General features: G+C 42.2%; 1 long non-coding RNA gene across 2 annotated transcripts; it reads right to left on the bottom strand.

Annotated features, from left to right (window-relative positions):
• Positions 1 to 4,186: 4,186 nt before the first annotated feature.
• On the bottom strand, positions 4,187 to 11,111 carry LOC104249441 (uncharacterized). Of its 2 annotated transcripts, none has more exons than XR_011406921.1 (2): positions 10,688 to 11,111; positions 4,187 to 4,583 (listed from the first exon to the last, which is right to left on the bottom strand). It is a non-coding gene; the product is annotated as an uncharacterized lncRNA (long non-coding RNA). The 2 variants fall into 2 exon arrangements; XR_011406922.1 differs by having other exon boundaries at positions 4,187 to 4,471.
• Positions 11,112 to 12,684: the final 1,573 nt, after the last annotated feature.

The raw sequence follows: 12,684 nt of genomic DNA, 5'->3' as shown, positions 1-12,684 counted from the left end.
GGGCCCCTTACGGCCCAAGCGCAATATCAAGCCATCTTGTGGAATAATAGATAGGTTCTCGGTCTCATATCAAGCCACCTTGTGGCGTACAACTCAGGCCCTCGGCCTCATAATCATAACCAGTACAACACTGTTGTGGCGTGCAGCCCGATCCCATAATAATTCTCACAACACAGGCCCTCGGTCTTACTCAGTCAAAAATCTCTAAAAGCCACTCGGGCACAATAAAATATGATGTTCAGCCCAAAATATCATTTAAAGTGTTAAAACAGAGTAAACATGACTAAGTTATGAAAATAGTAGAATATAGCATGACTGAGTACAAATATAAAAGTAAATCTGTGAGGAAAGAGCATTAAAAATCCCCTAAGGGTCCAAAACAATTGGCACGAGGCCCAAATATGGCATTCAACCCAAAATATGATGATAGCAAACAGTTTTCAATCAAATACACGGTAAAACAGTCATTCGGGATGGACTAAGTCACAATCCCCCAACGTTGCACGACCCCACGCTCGTCATCTAGCGTGTGCGTCACCTCAATATAGCACAACGATGTGAAATCCGGGGTTTCATACCCTCAGGACAACATTTACAATCATTACTCACCTCTTTCCGGTCCAAACTAGAGAGCCCGCAATGCCCTTGCCTCTCGAATCGGCCTCTAGATGTTCCAATTCTAACCAAAATCAGTGCAAAACCATCAAAATATGCTAAGGAAAAAAAACTCACTCGAAAGCAATCAAATTACAACACAAATCTCGAAATTGGCCAAACCCAACCCCCGGACCCACGACTCGGAATCCGATAAAAATTACATGAATAGACTCCTTATCACTCCACGAGTTCATTCATATAAAAATCACCAAAATCCAACCACAAATGATCCATCAAATCCCTAATTTTTGGTCTCTAATTACAAGCCCTAGTTTCTTCAATATTTAAATTCAACAATTCCATGATTAATTAGGTAGAAATCACATTAGGATTGAGTATTAAGTCCATAAATCTTACCTCCAAGTGTTCTCCCTTGATTCCCTCTTCAATCCCCTTCAAAAAGTTTCAAAATCGCCAAAAATGGAGGAACTTAAACCCAAAATCGTGGAAATATGTCTTTTAAACATTCTGCTCAGGCATTCAAATCCTTCTTCGCGAACGCGGTCAAAGCCTCGCGTTCGTGAAACACAACCTGACGTTGACCACATTTTCCTCCTTCGCGAACGCATCTGCTCTCTCGCGAACGCGATGCTTCCTGACTCCAACCCTTCGCGAATGCGACTCCCCTCTCACGAACGCGTAGCTCAATGACCCCAACCCTTCGCGAACACGGGACCTCCCTCGTGACCGCGAAGGCCAAATCTTCAGTCGCACATGCTAACCCTTTCGCAAACGCGAGGTCCCACTCGCAAACGCGAAGGCCAACTGGTCTGCAACAGACACAACAGTTTTCTCCAATTTTCTACAACTTGAAATGATCTGTTTAACCACCTGAAACTTACCCGAGGCCCTCGGGACCTCAACCAAATATGCCAACATCATTCAATCTTGTTCCAACCTTCGTAACACTCAAAACAACATCAAAACACCAAATTTGCATCAGATTCAAGCCTAAGAATTCCAAAATCTTCTAAATTCCACTTTCGATCAAAAAGTCTACCAAACCACGTCCGAATGACCTGAAATTTTGCACACACATCCCAAATGACACAACGGACCTACTGCAACTTCTAGAATTTCATTCTGACCCCTATATCAAAATCTCACCTATCAACCGAAAAACACCAAAATTCTAATTTCACCAATTCAAGCCTAAATCTATTCCGGACCTCCAAAACATATTTCGATCACGCTCCTAAGGCCCAAATCACCTCCCGAAGCTATCTGAACCATCAGAACTCATATCTGAGCCCTTTAACACATAATTCAACATCCGGTTGACTTTTTCAACTTAAGCTTCCTCAAAAGAGACTAAATGTCTCAAACCTTACCAAAACCTCTCTGAACCCGAACCAACCAACCCGATAACACAAAATACAGCTGAACAAGGCAATAAGAAGTAGAAATAGGGGAAATGAAGCGGTAACTCATGAAACGACCGGCCGGGTCATTACATCCTCCCCCTCTTAAACAAACATTCATCCTCGAACGAGTCAAGAAACATACCTGAAGCCTCAAACAGATGAGGATATCTGCTCCGCATCTTCCGCTCGGTCTCCTAGGTAACCTCCTCCACGGGTCGACCTCTCCACTGCACCTTTACTAAAGCTATATCCTTTGACCTCAACTTTCAACCTGACGCTCCAAAATAGCTACTGGCTCCACATCATAAGTCAAATCATCATCTAACTGAACCATACTGAAATACAGAACATGAGACGGATCCCCAATATACTTCCGGAGCATAGAAACATGAAATACTGGGTGCACAATTGACAAGCTGAGTGGCAAAGCAAGCTCATAAGCCACCTCCCCATCCCCCGAAGCACCCCAAAAGGCTCAATGAACCGAGGACCCAATTTACCTTTCTTCCCAAATCTCATAACACCCTTCATGGGTGAAACCTTCAACAGAACCTTCTCACCAACCATGTAAGATACATCCCGAACCTTCCTATCAGCATAACTCTTTTGTCTCGACTACGCTGTACGAAGCCTCTCCTGAATTACCTTCACCTTTTTAAGGCATCCTGCATCAAGTTTATCCCCAATAGCCTAGCCTCACCCAGCTCAAACCAACCAACTGGAGATCTACACCGCCTCCCATACAAAGCCTCATATGGAGCAATCTAAATACTCGACTGGTAGCTGTTGTTATAATCAAACTCTACGAGCGGTAGAAACTGATCCCATGACCCTCCGAAATCAATGACACATGCACGCAACATGCCCTCAAATATCTGAATAGTGCGCTCGGATTGCCCGTCCATCTGAGGGTGAAAAGTTGTGCTCAACTCAACCTGAGTACCCAACTCCCGCTGCACAGACCTCCAAAACTGCAAAGTAAACTGAGTGCCCCTATCCGAAATGATGGAAACTAGGACACCATGCAAATGAACAATCTCCCAAATATAGAGTTCTGCCAACCGCTCTGAAGAATAGGTAGTACACATAGGAATGAAGTGCGCGGACTTGGTCAGCCGATCCACAATTACCCAAATATCGAACTTCTTCAAAGTTCGTGGGAGCCCAACTACAAAGTCCATGGTGATCCTCTCCCACTTCCACTCTGAAATATTCATTTGCTGAAGCAAGCCACGCGGTCTCTGATGCTCATATTTCACCTGCTGACAATTAAGACACTGAGCTACAAATCTCACAATGTCCTTCTTCATTCTCCTTCACCAATAATGCTGCCTCAGTTCCTAATACATCTTTACGGCACCCCGATGAATGGAATACCGCGAGCTATGGGCCTCCTCCAGAATCAACTCCCGAAGCCCATCTACATTGGGCACACATATCCGGCCCTGCATCCTCAACACCACATCATCACCAATAGTCACATCTCTGGCATCACCGTGTTGAACTCTGTCCTTAAGGACAAGCAAATGAGGATCATCATACTAGCTCTCTCTAATGCGATCATATAAGGAATACCGAGAAATCACACAAGCCAATACCCGACCGGGCTCCGAAATATCTAACCTCACGAACCGTTTGGCCAAGTACTGAACATCAACTGTAAGAGGTCTCTCCCTAACTGGAATATATGTCAAACTCCCCATACTCACCGCCTTCCGGCTAAAAGCATCGGCCACCACATTGGCCTTCCCTAGATGGTACAAAATAGTAATATCATAATCCTTTAGTAGCTCCAACCATCTCCGCTGCCTCAAATTGAGATCCTTCTGCTTGAACAAATGCTGGAGGCTACGATGATCAGTAAATACCTCACAAGACACACTATACAAGTAATGCCACCTAACCTTTAATGCGTGAACAATGGCAGCCAACTCCAAATTATGAACATGGTAGTTCTTCTCATGGGGCTTCAACTGATGAGAAGCATAAGCAATGACTCTACCCTCCTGCATCAATACTGTCATGACCCATATTTTCCACCCTCGGGAGTCGTGATGGCGCCTACTAGTGAAAGCTAGGCAAGCTAACCATTTGAATTATTTACCTTTTCCCATTTAATCCATTAACAATTGATAGCCAACATTAAATAAAATAGCAGAATTTAATAAGCGGAAGACTAGAATATACTATTTTAATAAAGATGCCAACGTCAATCCAAACATAAACTACCCAAGACTAGTGTCATATTCCACAGACTGTCTAGGAATACTACAGATAAAGGTCCAAACAATTTATTACAACACTGTCTCTGAAATACATAATAGAAACATAATAAAAGGGATAGGAGAAAACGTCAAGGCCTGCGAACGCCTGCAGGACTACCTCGAAATCTCCGAATTGACTGAAGGCAGCAACCCAAAGCTACGGTCTGTATGTTCCAGTACCGGGATCTGCACATAGTGCAGAGTGTAGTATCAGCACAACCGACCCCATATGATGGTAAATTCCTAGCCTAACCTCGGTGAAGTAGTGATGAGGCTAGGACCAGACTACCAAATAAACCTGTACAATTAAATCATATACAACGGAAAATAAAAAACAGGATTGTACAGTTAAGGTTAGGCAGGGGAAACATGCTGCGGAGAGTAGTAGATAAAAATAGAATACCAATAGAGAAATGTAAGAAATGCCATAAATCAATTACCAGCAAAAGATAAGGAAATAAGAAACAAGTACACAGGTAATACTGTTGCAGGCATGCAACCCGATCCCATTTCATATAATACAGTTGCAGGCGTGCAACCCGCTCCCATTTCATATAGTACCGTTGCAGGCGTGCAACCCGCTCTCATTTTATATAGTATCGTTGCAGGCGTGCAACCCGCTCCCATTTCATATATTACCGTTGCAGGCGTGCAATCCGCTCCCATTTCATATATTACCATTGCAGGCATGCAACCCGCTCCCATTTCATATATTACCACTATAGGCGTGCAACCCGCTCCCATTTCATTTATCAACACCAATCATAAAAGAATCCCAACAAGGGAACAATAATATAACAACAATATCCCGGCAAGGGAACAATAATGTAACAACAACGTCCCGACAAGGGAACAATAATATCACAACAACATCTCGGCAAGGGAACAATAATATAATCCTCATATGAAGCACGAATAAACCACAACAGATTCATAAAAATTACAATACAAGACTCACGTGCATGCTTGACACCGACGTATAGATACTCGTCACCATGCCTATACGTCGTACTCCACAGTTAACACGTAGCAAATAAGACACAACTCCTAATCCTTCAAGCTAAGGTTAGACCAAACACTTACCTCAAACTTCCACAGCCAACTCAAGCCTCAAACACCGCTTTTCCTTTAGAATTCGCCTCCAAATTACTTGTATCTAGTCCAAATTAATTTAACAACATCAATAAATGCTAAAGAATTCGTACCCAATACTTAATTATAGGTTTTTTTATCATTTTCCCCAAAAAAATAAAAATCGACCCCAGGCCCGCTTGGTCGAAACTTGAGGTTCAGACCAAAATCCGATCACCCACGAGCCCTAATATGCAATTAGTTTCGAAATCCGACCCCAAAACGAGGTCTAAATTCTAATTATTCAAAAAGCCCTAACTCTACCCAAATCCCCAACTTTCTACCTTTAAGAACATGATTTAGGCCTAGAAATCTAATGGGTGTTAATGGAAATTGAGGAAAACAAGTCTAAGAACACATACCTATAGTTTTGTGATGAAATCCCCGTTCAAAAATCGCCCAAGTTTGAGTTTAAGTGAAAAAGTTATGAAGTTTTGAAGAAATCCCGTTTTGCTACTGTTTTTAAAAGACTGGGCATTTATTCACTGCGTTCGCGTACCTTTGGCCCCTTTTGCATAAGGTTGACTAACTAGACCTACGCGTTCGCGAGCTAAGGGCTGCGTTCGCACAGGGTTACAACTACCCAGCCCCCAGCCCCTCTCCTATTCTATGCGTTCGCGACAGCCCGGGTGCGTTCGCGTAGAGTGAACTACTAAGGCTTTGCGTTCGCACCTGGTTCTATGCGATCGCATAGTGCAACCTGCCCCCTCCCAATTTGTTCAGTGTGTTCGCGCGGGTTACCACGCGTTCGCATAGAGTAAAAACTCAAACACCAGCAAACAGCAAACACTCTGATGCCTATCCGAAACTCACCCGAGCCCTCGAGGCTCCAAACCAAACATTTACACAACCTCAAAAGCATCCTACAGACTTACTCGTGCAATCAAATCACCAAAATAACATATTAAACAATGAATTTAGCATAGAAATCTAAGAAAAATCTCAAAACTTTCAAAGTTTCAAACTTCACAAATACGGGTCCGAATCACATCAAACGACCTTCGTTTCTTACCAAATTTTACAGGAACAACTCAACATCATATTGAACCTGTACCAGGCTCCGGAACCAAAATACGGGCCCGATACCATAAAGTTCAAATATAATTTGTTCGTCCTTGAACGGACATAAGAAGGAAGTACCTGAGTCGGAGAAAAGATGGGGGTAACGGCTCCGCATATCAGACTCGGACTCCTAGGTCGATGCCTCAGCAGGCTGACCTCTCCACTGAACACGAATAGAAGGGAAACTCTTCGATATCAACTGACGAACCTACTGGTCTAGAATAGCTACTGGCTCCTCCTCATATGACAAGTCCTTGTCCAACTGGACAATGCTGAAGTCTAACACATGGGATGGATCGTCATGATACTTCCGAAACATGGACACATGAAACACTAGATGCACGACTGATAAACTCGGCGGCAACGCAAGTCTGTAAGCCACCTCTCCCACTCGATCAAGAATCTCAAACGGGCCAGTGAACCTAGGGCTAATCTTGCCCTTCTTTCCAAATCTCATCACACCCTTCATAGGCGACACCCGAAGCGACACTCGCTCGCCAACCATGAATGTCACATCACAAACCTTATGGTCGGCATAACTCTTTTGCCTGGACTAAGCTATACGAAGCCTATCCTGAATGATCCTGACCTTGTCCAAGACATCCTGCACTAGATACATACCCAACAACCGAGCCTCTCCCGGCTCAAACCATCCAACCGGCGACCGACACCGCCTACCATACAAAGCCTCGTAAGGAGCCATCTGGATACTCGACTGGTAGCTGTTGTTGTAGGAAAACTCCGTTAAAGGCAAAAACTGATCCCACGAGCCTCCAAAGTCAACGACACAAGCTCGGAGCATATCCTCCAAAATCTGAATAGTACGCTCGGACTGCCTGTCCGTCTGAGGATGAAATGTTGTGCTCAACTCAACCCGTGTGCCCAACTCACGCTAAACGACCCTCCAAAAATGTGAGGTAAACTACGTACCTTGATCAGAAATGATAGACACGGGTACATCATGAAGACGGATAATCTCCCAAATATAGATCTCAGCTAACCTCTCAGAAGAATAGGAGACTGCCATAGGAATGAAATGTGCTGACTTAGTCAGCCTATCAACAATAACCCACACTACATCGAACTTTCTCTGAGTCCGTGGGAGTCCCACAACAAAGTCCATAGTGATACGCTCCCACTTCCACTCGGGAAGCTCAATCCTCTGAAACAAACCGTCAGGTCTCTGATGCTCATACTTTACCTGCTGACAATTCAAACACCGAGCCACATATGCAACAATATCCTTCTCCACCAATAATGCTGCCGCAAATCCTGATACATCTTAGCGGCACCCCGATGAATAGAGTACCGGGAACTATGGGCCTCCTCTAGAATCAACTCCCGAAGTCTATCCATATTAGGCACACAAACTCGACCCTAAAGTCTCAAAACTCCATCATCTCCTAAGGTAACCTGCTTGGCACCACCGTGCTGCATCGTGTCTCTGAGGACACACAAATAAGGATCATCATACTGCCGATCTCGGATATGCTCCAATAAAGAAGAACAAGCGACTGTGCATGCTAATACAAGGCTGGGCTTAGAAATATCCAATCTCACGAACTGATTGGCCAAAGCCTGAACATCCAAAGCAAGCGGTCTCTCACCGACCGGAATATACGCAAGACTACGCATACTAGCTGACTTCCTACTCAAAGTATCGGTCACCACATTGGCCTTCCCCGGATGATATAAGATAGTGATATCATTGTCTTTCAATAGCTTCAACCACCTCCTCTGCGTCAAATTTAACTCCTTCTGCTTGAACAAGTATTGCAAACTCGTGTGATCCGTGAACACCTCACATGACACGCCATATAAATAGTGCCTCCAAATCTTCAACACGTGAATAATGACTGCTAACTCCAAATCATGGACCGGATAGTTCTTCTCATGAATCTTCAACTGACGTGAAGCATAAGCAATGACCTTGTCATCCTGCATCAACACCCCACCAAGTCCAATACGAGATGCATCACAATAAACTACATATGCCCTGAACCTGTGGGCAAAACCAACACCGGCGCCGTAGTCAAAGCTATCTTGAGCTTCTGAAAGCTCGCCTCACACTCGTCCGACCACCTGAACTAGGCACCCTTGTGGGTCAACCTGGTCATCGGGGCTGCAATAGATGAAAACCCCTCCACAAACCGACGATAATAGCCTGTCAAACCCAAGAAACTCCGGATCTCTATAGCTGATGCGGGTCTAGGCCAGTCCTTGACTGCCTCTATCTTCTTTGGATCTACCTGAATACCCTCTGCTGAAACAACATGACCCAAGAAAGCAATTGACCCCAACCAAAACTCGCACTCCGAAAACTTAGCATACAACTGACTATCTCTCAAGGTCTGAAGAACAACTCTCAGATGATGCTCATGCTCCTCCCGGCTGCGGGAATAAATCAAAATGTCATCAATGAAGACTATCACGAATGAATTCAAGGCCTGAACACTCGGTTCATCAAATCCATAAAAGCTGCTGGGGCATTCGTCAACCCGAATGATATCACCAAGAACTCATAATGCCCGTACCGAATGCGGAAAGCTGTCTTAGGGACATCAGATGCCCTAATCCTCAACTGATGGTAGCCAGATCTCAAGTCAATCTTTGAAAATACCTTGGCACCCTGAAGCTGATCAAACAAATCATCAATCCTCAGCAATGGATACTTATTCTTGATTGTAACCTTGTTCAACTGCCGGTAATCTATACACATTCGCATCGATCCATCCTTCTTCTTAACAAACAACACAGGTGCACCACACGGCGAGACACTAGGTATAATGAAGTCCTTCTAAAACAAGTCTTGTAATTGTTCCTTCAATTCTTTCAACTGAGGCAGTGTCATACGATACGGCTGTCACACCTCCTTTTTCTACCCCCGGAAGGGTATAAGGAAGTTTTTTCCAATTTAAGTGACAATTGAAACAGGATTATTCATATAAAAATCAGAGTCGCCACTTGGGATAGTTTATTGGTGTCCCAAGTCACCGGTTTAATAGCCCGAATCGAGGAAGGTTGGACTCTAATTATGGTCTACGAACACAGAAATCTGGGTAAGGAATTCTGTTAACCCGGGAGAAGGTGTTAGACATTCCCGGGTTTCGTGGTTCTAGCACAATCGCTCAACTATTAATATTGGCTCAATTATCTGATTTTAAAACACTTTAAACCTATGTGCATTTTTAACTTTATCACAACCTTTATTTGTTTAAAGAATTAATTCAAGGTTATTTAAAACATATCGTAAGCCACGCTACATGAAATGCACCCGTGATTCACGACGCGTTCTATTTAACCTTATTAGAGATTAGAATTGGGTCACATGAAATGTACACCCGGGTTGGGGATTACGTATCGTGACTATGCTACGAGAGTCATACCCATAGTCACGATGATTTATTATTCGCGCCTAAAACAACTAGCGTAATTGAATTATTTTCCTAATCTTTGAAATTATTGTAAAGGTACATGAGTTATGGAATTTATTTGAATAAATCGCGATGTCGCGCACTCGTTGCTTTGTACATACGGCAAATCGCGTCATATGAAATGCACCCGCGACTTACAACACGTTCACCGTCGACTCAGGAACCACAACAAAAGATCGATAATGGAAACTAAGTAGTGGACTAATCTGAATATTGGCACAACCATGAAACTTTATACTTAAATTATGTAAATCTAAATCACACATTTCAATGATAAAGAAACAAATACATCAAGATCTATTTGTCTTTATGGTAAGTCCTAAAATTCCAAGTAGCAAATTTCATTTGTACTGAAGTTTATTGTGTATTGTCGTTTGAGGATTTTTGGGATTCTACTACAATTTTGAGCATAATCTCCTAATTTGTAACATTTCAAAATGGAGAAGCACAACAACTAGTAATATACATTGTAGTTTCAAATATGCAAAGTATAATGATAATTTCGTTTACTTACATTACTTCAACATTCAGTCAATTACTTTAAGACACACATCTGAGCTTTAACCCAATGTACTGATATTTAGATGAGAAATTTTAACTTATAACTTTAATGGAACCTTGAATTTTTCACTAGATGAACCACATAATATTTGTTCTGGCAATTCTAGCAAAATTTAAACCCAAACATGTTAGAAGCAGTAGGCTAGTATCTCAATATTCATCCAACACATAACACCAAAATCACAAGCAATAGAGAAATAGAGAAGAAATGAACCTGAAATTAGAAAAATAAGCCAATTGATTCATATATTGACTTCAAAATTCAAGCGAAACAACATCGGCAAAGTCGAGCAGGAATCACGAGCAAAATCGAAACCTCGAACGGAGACCTTAATCGACGACTTTAATTCAACAACAACTCCATCCAATTCTTTTTGTATTTTTGGATTCGAACTCAAATCAGGCTAGCAGAAGCTATTTTCTTTAGATTAACCAAATGGGTTTTTTTTAAAAGAGAAATGAGAGCTCCTTCTCTTTTGTTTTAGGTGTTATCGTTCTTCTTTTAGGGAATTTGTGGGGCTGCTGACTTCTAGCTTAGGGAATTTTCTTGGTTGTAGATCTTTTTTGGTTATTTGCTAAGTCTGCAAAATGAAGAAGAACGGCGAATCCCAGTTCTTTAGCTCTAGGGCAGCGTTAGTCTAGGGTCTGATTTTTAGGTCTTAGGGTATTAGAGTGTAATTGTATTATAGGATTTTTTTAGGTCAGGGGATATGGGCCTAGGAAATTTGTTGATTGGGAATTATAGACTAGGTCCAAAAATTAGACCTAAAAATGGGATGTTTGAGCCCAAATTTTATTCTTTCACCGTAAACAAGACTAAAAATACGACCTTATTTACTAACTAATCCTACTTAAGTAAAATAGCTATTAAAATAAGACTGACCAATAAAACAAAACTATATTTGGTATTTTTCAAGATTAAAAATGACTACAAAATATTAATGAAACTACTTTTTTGTACTTTTCATTTTCTTGTAATAAAATAAAGTAAAAGAGTCAAAAGTAATTGAAATAACGATATTAGGCCTAAATTAAATATTTACATGCTAAAATATAAAAAATCTTGGGGAGGGTCAAAAATCACATGTCTACAACTACCCCTTTTTGACTGGAAATACAAAGTATTTTCAGACAAAGAACGACTAGACAGGTTTTTGACCCAACCCTTATTTAGGGAGACCAAAACTAAGATAAAGGGGAATGTGACTGAGCTCTGGTATCTGAGCTGCCTACATATCCTTGGCTATAAAGGAATCAGGCCACGTGTAGTTCAGAAGCGAGTGAGATGATGGAGTGTAACGAGGTGGAGAGCCGATTGAGGTGCCATTTCGTCGAGGTTCCGGTCCGCGGTCCTGTTATTACATCAAAATAAAAAGAAATGAAAAAAACTAACCAAGCATGTCAACTATGAGTTACAAGATTCCTATCTATAAGACTTCTGAAGCTTGATCTTGAGTCTTGAATGGTTTTTCATGCAGACTTTGGATTTGAACCTTGACGGTTGCTAGTTGCAGGTGCTAGTTCATTCTTCTTCAGCTTTTCGGACCAAACCCGGACACCACACCATGCTTGTGACTTCAGTCATGTCTTGAGCAGCTCACATCTTTCATCAATTTCTGTATTTGGATTCACTTCTTGCCTTTTTTTTATTCTAGATTGTGACTAACTTCTATTGATCATCTCAGACTGTTGACTCGCATTCTTGTCGCGAGCTTCTTTTGTTGCTGACTTGAATTGCATTCTGAAGTGAATTCCCTTATTCTCCAGGTAGGCGCCTGATTGCCAATACTCGAACTGTCTTCTTTCGAAACTTGGACTATCTTCTCCTTGTTCTCCAGGTGGGCGCCTGATTGCTGAACTTGAACCGTCTTCCTTTGAACATTGTTGCTTTCCCTTTGTTCTCTAGGTGGGTGATTACCAACATTTGAATTATCTTCCTTTCCTCCGAAACTTGACTTGTTTTCCCTTTGTTTTCCAGGTGGGCGCCTGATTGCTGAACTTGAACCGCCTTCCTTTGAACATTGCGGCTTTCCCTCTGTTTTCCAAGTGTGCTCCTGATTGTTGTCTTCCTTTGAACACTGCTGCTTTCCCTTTGTTCTCCAAGTGGGTGCCTGATTACCAATATTTGCATTGTTTTTCCTTGAGACTTGAACTGTTTCCCTTTGTTCTCCAGGTGGGCTCCTGATTGCTGTCTTTCTTTGAACATTGATG

The sequence above is a fragment of the Nicotiana sylvestris genome, chromosome 4 (genome assembly GCF_000393655.2).
Source record: "Nicotiana sylvestris chromosome 4, ASM39365v2, whole genome shotgun sequence".
Classification (NCBI taxonomy): domain Eukaryota; kingdom Viridiplantae; phylum Streptophyta; class Magnoliopsida; order Solanales; family Solanaceae; genus Nicotiana; species Nicotiana sylvestris.
Note: the sequence above shows the minus strand (reverse complement) of the source record. Positions and strands in the feature narration are given on the sequence as shown.